Source organism: Amblyomma maculatum, chromosome 1 (assembly GCF_055883805.1).
Source record: "Amblyomma maculatum isolate TAMU_Amacu chromosome 1, ASM5588380v1, whole genome shotgun sequence".
NCBI classification, from domain to species: Eukaryota; Metazoa; Arthropoda; class Arachnida; order Ixodida; family Ixodidae; genus Amblyomma; species Amblyomma maculatum.
The window spans coordinates 430,528,204-430,536,588 of record NC_139344.1 but is presented as its reverse complement, the minus strand read 5'-3'; the positions used below and the strand labels follow the sequence as shown (position 1 = coordinate 430,536,588).

Sequence of the window (8,385 nt, the reverse complement as noted above, 5' to 3'; positions counted from 1 at the left end):
TCGATGTGCGTTCTGTGAAAAAAAGGGGGACTGTGGAACCTGTGGAACGACGCGCGCTATGCCTTTAAGGTGCAAACGCCACCTTGAGCAAGATATGTGCTCATGCACAGAAAAACAGAAAATCGGCGGTTCAGAATGCACATGGCTGCCGAGACCTCTCATGCCTCTTCGAGCGGTGGAGCTTCTGACTTCGACGCCCCCAGTTTGGCGAGATCTACGACGGCGACAGTTCTACCGACCACTCTGCAGTAGTACAAGGCGGCCGGACAGGTAAATATATACGTTCGAACTCGGTTGGCTAAAGACGCGCGGACAGACTTTACTCAAATCTGGGCTTGCTTTCATGGTGTTAATTCATTTCATTTGAAAACATACAGCCGAGTCTAATAATTGTTTTGGGGTCGGAAAGCGCGATCTTTGAGGAGCGTCTCATTTGCATAAGTGTGTGCGCAGTCGAGATCTCTCGTAAAAAAAAAAAAAAAAAAGTGGCGGAAGGGGGGGGGGGGGGGTTATAAGTACGCCAAACATCCCGGAAGTTGCTACTTTGAATCTCTCACTGCCTGGGCGCTGGACATTGCACTGACGCCATGTTTACTGACCTTTTACAGTAATTGGCACGGTATTCCGTACAGCACCTTCATAGACTAAGTGTCATCTTAAATAAGCTCTCTGCTCCCAGTGGGCTGCAACCTATGAGAGTAGGAGGAGGGGGGAGGGAGGGGGGGGGAAGGGGCTTTGTTTTAAGCTGCATCATATATGCAATCACAAATAATGGAACTTCCAGCAACAGGCACTTAGAGAGAAAACCAGAACCCCGCATAATCTTTGTTTAGCTGTTGAGAGACCTTGTCGAGATGCAAAAACAGGATTTCTAGGAGGTCCCTTTTTGTGAGGTGATCTGCACTGTGCCAGGTGATAGTGACTGGAGAAGTGATTTTAATGGTTTACTGTGAATCTCACAGTCCTGTGGTGATAGACAACATTGAAAAAATGGAACTGCACAATAAATGAGATGATGAGGAAAATATTTTTCTGCCACCACCGTCACAATTACCCTACATCTCTCAAATAGTTCCATCAATGTTTTTCTGCCGCTTTGGAGGAGGAAAACAGGCCATATCAATGTGAGTCCAGGACTAGTCTTTTATGCATTACCTCCACGTCTGATTGTTAAATAGCTTGTGCTTGGATTCTGTGAGCTGAAATTAAACTAATGCATCACCCTTGCCCTAACTCTACTATTTTAGTTCCATGCGGTTAACATATGAACCAGGATATATTATTTACATTATTAGATATATAGCATAGTAGGAAGGGCCGCTGTGTGTGTGTGTGTGTGTGTGTGTGTGTGTGTGTGTGTGTGTGTGTGTGTGTGTGTGTGTGTGTGTGTGTGTGTGTGTGTGTGTGTGTGTGTGTGTGTGTGTGTGTGTGTGTGTGTGTGTGTGTGTGTGTGTGTGTGTGTGTGTGTGTCTGTGTGTGTGTGTCTGAGTGCGTGCGTGTGTGTGTGTGTGTGTGTGTGTGTGTGTGTGTGTGTGTGTGTGTGTGTGTGTGTGTGTGTGTGTGTGTGTGTGTGTGTGTGTGTGTGTGTGTGTGTGTGTGTGTGTGTGTGTGTGTGTGTGTGTGTGTGTGTGTGTGTGTGTGTGTGTGTGTGTGTGTGTGTGTGTGTGTGTGTGTGTGTGTGTGTGTGTGTGTGTGTGTGTGTGTGTGTGTGTGTGTGTGTGTGTGTGTGTGTGTGTGTGTGTGTGTGTGTGTGTGTGTGTGTGTAAGGGGGGGGGGGCACATGCACTTCAGCATGTTGCATAGAGCTCTGCATTCGAAGCTTTACTTGAATGTATGTTAACGGTGTGCCCGATCTTTCATGAAGTCGGCTGATTTAATGTCGGACATCTATGCTCTTTGTTACCAGGTTACACAGAGCATTGATGAAGACGAGGATAGAGAGGTGCCCCTGGATTGATGCCAGGTATGAAAAAGGCTTTTTGGCAGAGAAAGAGAATGCTCATGGCACAAAGTTGTCAGTGTTTAATTACATATTTGTTTCAGTTGCCGCCACTACAAGGAACTTCATATTCGCACAGTACGAAGTTTCTCGATTTATAATCTGGTATCTAATTTTCAGCACAGTTCAAACTAAGCACAGTTAGCATAGTTTATACATGACATCTCACACTGCATTCTTTCCTTGATGGTCTTTATTTTGAGATGTTTCAAAATACCTTTTATTTCTCTGTTGAGAAACTTGGTGTCCTATTAGAGCTGCCACTAAAAAGTGATAAATGTGATAACCAATAACCCTGCCTTTCTTACACCAGGCCAAAGCAAGATATTGCTTGCCAGTAGGCACAGATGTGCATGACACTCTCCTGGAGCAGCCGGCAACAGCGCATGTAAAATTGTAACATTTTAGTTTGGCCTGTCCCAGAATTTGTTATGGAAACGTTACAGTAGCTCTTGTGCTTGTTTTTTTTTTGTAACCTATTGTGCTGCAAGTAGAAAAAAAAAAAGAAGATTGAGGTCTAAAGATCCAAACTAAAACTGCAACCAGGGTCCAAGATTTCAATTTTTTTTTGTCAAGTTTCAAGTTTATTGCACTTCATATATGATAGCATTACATACATAATAAATAAATACAAAAGGAGTCCCATAGTGAAATGTACAGTACTGGGACCTCCTCAGCTAATTAAAACGAGTTATGAAAGGGAGCAGTGGTTACAGCAAATGTACAAAGTAAAAATATAGTATGTTATAACAATAATAATTTTTCCCTTGCCTCTATAACAAATAAATGTTATAGAGGCAAGGAAGAAAAATTCATTCTGAAATTATAGAATACCCCACAAAGAAGTAGCCGTAGACAGAACAAGTAGTATCATATCATAAAAAAATATGAAAGGAAGAACAGCAGCATAGCGTAAAGTAATACAAGAAAATACAAGTATCCATTATTCAAATATTAATACAAACAGGTGAACATGTGCAAGAAAACAAGTTTTAAAAGTAACTTTTTACGAAGTGTGTATGAAGTATTTCATTAGTTGGTGGCACTGAATGATTGAAGAATTGAAGAACAAAATGAGCGCCATTAAACAAATGTAGCAAAAGACTTGATTTGATGTCCGGAGGTATGATATTCTATGCTTTGACTGATGTGAATCCAACAACGGTAATTAGTGCACACTCTTGGCAGGAGAAAATTATTTTTGGTGAAAATCTAATGGTATTGGGGTCAGTAAGATCTTGACGATATATAAACTAGAGAAGATTGTTGTTACTAACAAAACAATATGTGAAAGTGCCTAAGTTATACGTGAGTAAGGCAGAGATGGGAAGAATGTTAAGTTTCTGAAAAGACTTGGGAATATTGGCACGGTATGGGCTGAATGTAAATATACGTAAAGCTTGGTTTTGTACGTGTTGTAGTGGTGTGATGTCACGTGTGAAGGATATGTGAAATCCCAAGTCGTAATGCAGTAATTAAGATGACTATGTATGAAAGCATAGTATTATGCTCATATTCATGGAGAAAGGACCAGGTTTGCAGGTTTGAAATCCATTTATCGCTCTGAACACTGATAGCCTCAGGCAAGAAACAGGAATTAGTGGCTGAGTTGCTGCTAACGCAAGGAAATGGCTTGACAAAAGCTGAAAAATGAGAGCACCTGTAGGAGGACAGGGTTTCCAATGTCACCAAGTTGCAGTTTCCAAAATACACAGTGTTATCAAGTGTGTTTACCATGCTTAGGGGACACCCTATCTGAGGTTGGTCATCAATAAATATAAGGTCACTCACTAAAGTCTGTTAATTTGCTTCTGTCAAGCTTTATTGATGACTTTAATATCATAATTTTAATGCCAATGACACCTATAGTTGTATGGATTTACTGAAAAGTCAGTGGCTCTTCAGATACTTTTTATTTTTTTCTTTCCCACCTTTTAATACCTGACCCATATCACAAAACAGCACTTTAAGCCCTGGTCACATTGTTGCATAAACAGGGATGTGGCTTTGATATGCACCACGCTGAAGGTTTTTTAGTTTTCTTTCAGCTTGAGTGTCACTCGTGCTACCAAGAGTGAGATTCTGTGATCAGTAATGCCTGCGATAATTATGCAAAAAGCAGTTCAGTGACTTGGAGAGGTATGTCACCGTGATTTTGGAGGGAAGTGGATAAACAAGAATATGCTTCAAGGCTTAGTCAGGGCTTTGTCACCTTCTATGCATCAAGATTGGTAGGGCCTGAATTACTCTTTTCTCCTCTAATTTAGCAGCTGCGCAAGGTGGAAGCAAAGAATTGCTAAATATATACTTAAATATTGTTTAGCAGAATCAGATCTATGTACGTATCTAGCCTGACCATTAGGAGGAGCCGTGTGTGGCTCTGGAAGAAGCAAAATCATGGTCAGTCAGTGCTACAACGTGCATCTTCACGTTTTTGCTGCAACAAGAGCACGCCATAATTACCCCTCGCTACACACAATTACTCGTGTCTGCCATAGGATGCCACAATGTTAGGAGACTCAGGTTATCATAAAAGACATAAAAGATGAGTGCTTGACCTATGGCAATGTAGTTGCTTAAGATTTACACTTTTCCAATGTACATTTAGTTATTTAAATGTTTAGTTCTGGAGAATTGCTAATTTTAACTCTAATGCCGCCAAGACTACCAAAAAAGGTGCTCTTCCTGGCTGAATATCGTTCCAGATACTGAAATTACGAACACTTTTTGGCTTGCAGTTGGCAAGCGGCCATGTAGCAAACTTGGCCTTCCAGCGTTCACCATGTAGCATTTCTCCTTTTCCTTCCATTGACTCCCCTTAACATCCAAAGTGTTTACATATACGGCTTTAGGTGGGCGTTTCAATCAATTTCAGTTATAACAGTTGCTTTTAAAATTATAATTGCCATATGCGCGCTTAAGCCTTTCACATGCAAGTGAGAACTCCAGCAATTTCTGCCGGAGTAACTAAAAAACTTATTTTGAGCTGTCACGGCAGCTCGAGCTCTCCAGTTCCAACCTGTTGGAAATTTTTTGCTGTGTCGATGCCGCTCACCACTGAGTTCACTCAATTGCTTGCATGTGAACCAGCCTTTATGTGAAGATTTAAAAAAGTAATTGAACAAATTTTAGTTAAATAGGAAACTAGCAGGGATAGCTATTGTCTCTTTAAACGTTTATCGAGCCTCATAAACTGATTATAAAAATGAATTGCATGTAGTGGCCATCCTCTCTTTTTTTAAAGAATTGGTTCTGTTGTGTCCACTTTTCTGCTCCCCCTCCTTGGTTTAATGAAACTGCCATGCAACATTGATTAATATGCTACTGTCATATAATAGTTGTAAGTGGCGTGCAGTGCTGTTCATGAAGCTTACCATGATATGAATATTTTAAGCTTCAGTAATTTCAGAAAGGAAAGCTGGGCTAAGTTCTTATTGAGTGAGGCAAGATTTTCTCCTCTGGACTCACATTTTTTTTTTTATCAAAGCAGGAAGAAGTGCCAGTACCTTATCCTGTGCCAAGTGATGCAGACAGCTCAGGTTCTGATGAAGACTGAGGTCCTCAAGTGAGCATGTTTCTTTTTTTCTGAAATGCTGAAGATTTAAATGCCAGATAATTCCATCTTGACACCAAAAGCTTTGAATGAAGTGCAAATGTTAAGCATTTTGGGCAGATAACCTTTCTCTGGCTTGCATGTTCAGTACATGCTCACCTTTATGCTGACCCTAACAAATGTAAAAAAATGAAATTTATCATGCAAGGAACCATATCGCACTGTTTGTCAGTAAAATACACCTGTCATTGTATCAGTTAGACTCTGCTATTTGGCACTTATGTATAAGTGGACTGTAGGAAAATTTGATGTGAACTAACATTTTCCTCCAATTAATATTTGTGGAATATCTCATTTATTTTAAGATGCTGACTGCAGAGCTCAACAAAGTACTTTGCAAGTTGCTGATGAGAGGACACAAGTTGCAGCCCTTCTCATGTCCTATGTGATGCGCCATAAAGTCAGCGACCAGGGGGATGACAGACCCGCTGGACCTGCTGAATATCGTCTCATCATCATCATCATCATCATCAGCCTGATTATACCTACTGCAGGGCGAAGGCCTCTCCCATATCTCTCCACTTAACCCGGTTCTGTGCTAGCTGCATCCACTTGACCCCTGCGAACTTCTTAATCTCATCCGCCCACCTAACTTTCTGCCGCCCCCTGCTACGCTTTCCTTCCCTTGGAATCCAGTTTGTTACCCTCAGCGACCATCGGTTATCCTCTCTTCGCACTACATGTCCTGCCCATGTCCATTTCTTCTTCTTAATTTCCACTAGAATGTCGTTAACTTGCGTTATTTCTCTGACCCACTCTGCACGCTTTCTATCTCTTAATGTTACCCCTACCATTTTTCGTTCCATAGCCCTCTGGGTTGTCCTTAACTTAAGTAGAACTCTCTTGGTTAGCCTCCACGTTTCAGCCCCATAGGTGAGTACAGGCAAGATGCAACTGTTGTATACTTTCCTCTTGAGCGATACCGGTAAGCTGCTAGTCATAATCTGCGAGTGCTTGCCAAATGCGCTCCATCCCAATCTTATTCTTCTTGTTATTTCCTTTTCATGGTCCGGATCTGCGGTTACTACCTGTCCTAAGTAGTTATATCCGCCTACTACTTCCAGTATTTCGCTACCTAATGTAAACTCCTGTTCCTTCCCGAGGCTGTTGAACATTACCTTAGTCTTCTGCATATTGATCGTTCTGAATATCGTCTAGTACCCAGGAAAAGCTCAAAAAATTGAAATATACTTGCTTTTCAAAGCTTTGGGTGTACACATTCCTGAAGCTGAGAACCACTTCTATTGTCTTGATTGTACCAGGTACTTGGGTAGTACAGCTCAGATTGAGATTCACTGCGAGAACTGTGAATGGGATATTGACATAGCCTTTTGCTCTTCCTTCCTTGTAATTCCTTTGAAAGAGCAGCTTCAATGAATTCTTGGGCAGCAAAACTTGAAGTTGCTTCCGCAAAGAATCAGAGGAAGTGTGATGACGTAGTGGATGGCATAGAACATGCCAGGCTGTCGGCTGATTTTTCAACTCACAATATTTCACTATTGTGGAATACAGATAGAATTAAAGTGTTTTAAAAATTAACGTTTGACATCTGGCCAGTTCAGTGTGATATTCTTGAGCTGGACCTTGCAGTCTGAAAGCAGAACAGGCTTATGCCTGCTATTTGTTTTGGTTTTTCAAAGCCAAACATGACCACTCTTTTTACACTCTTTGCAAAGGAGCTACAGAAGCTTTCCTTAAGATTTCCATTAGTTAAACATGGAGAACAGGTCCAAATAAGGGTATTTGCAGCTGCATATTCAGTGGATGCCATTCGTTCAGCAGTCGGAAACTATAAACAATTTAATGGTTTTTATGGGTGTGGCTGGTGTTACTACCCCGGGGGCTCTTCGTACGAATATTGAGATCCTGCTCCAGTGTGCAGGACTGCTGTGAAGCATATTGAAGTGGCTAGAAAAGGCACATCTTAAGTGCCTGTTTATTAATAGAGTCAAGGGACCTTGCTTTGCCGTGACCTCGTTTTGATGTGGTGGATGGTTTCAGCCCCGATTACCAACATTGTGCCTGCTTTGGTGTCATGCGACAGTTACTCAAACTATGGCTAGAAAGCGAGTATGACTGCCCTTGGTAGAAAAGAAACAAATTGACTCAGCTAAATAGCCTGGTGTTGACCATCTCATCTCCAATAGAGATCACCTGCACCCCAATGAGGTTTGAAGACTGAGCTAGGTAATTGGAAGGTGTCAGACCCCCTGCAGACCCCCTACCATGCTCTGTACAGAGGAGGGCTCCTGCTTCTTTGTCGAGCAAATAGGTACTTTGGGCATACCACTTCTTTCTTTTTATTATTATTTCTTTTATTTTCTATTATTATCATTTTTTTGCTGGAGGTGCTGCGATGTGCAGGTCTGAGTTACTCCTTTAGACTGAACCAGCTCTGCTAGATGCTTTAACAATAGTTACACGAGTTGTGTCGATACATTTCATAACTCCTCTGTGGTGCACTGTTATTCACTGAGGCTTGAGCTCCAGAAGCCTGCAGTATTGGTGCAATAGGCATTACCTTTAGTAAGTGTCGGTTTCCTCTTTCACTCCTTGTTTCCACTTGTGCAGCTTTATGCATTTTGGAAGTTTTCCAGTCATGGATGCTTACTGAGTTTTTTATTGCCTTTACTTTTACATTTGTCATTTTTGCTCATTCTTTTTCCAATTGTATACATACATATATATATGTACATTTTCCTTCTCCCTGCTAAGTGTTTTGCCATTGTTACAAGTAAGCTTGTTTTTTTTTCCTGTCATGTGGCTTCTATGA

At 41.3% G+C, this 8,385-nt stretch overlaps 1 long non-coding RNA gene across 1 annotated transcript; it reads left to right on the top strand.

The window, feature by feature from the left end:
* Positions 1–1,901: 1,901 nt before the first annotated feature.
* LOC146209376 (uncharacterized) lies at positions 1,902–6,058 on the top strand. Its single transcript, XR_014703429.1, has 3 exons — positions 1,902–1,963; positions 5,487–5,564; positions 5,918–6,058. It is a non-coding gene; the product is annotated as an uncharacterized LOC146209376 (long non-coding RNA).
* Positions 6,059–8,385: the final 2,327 nt, after the last annotated feature.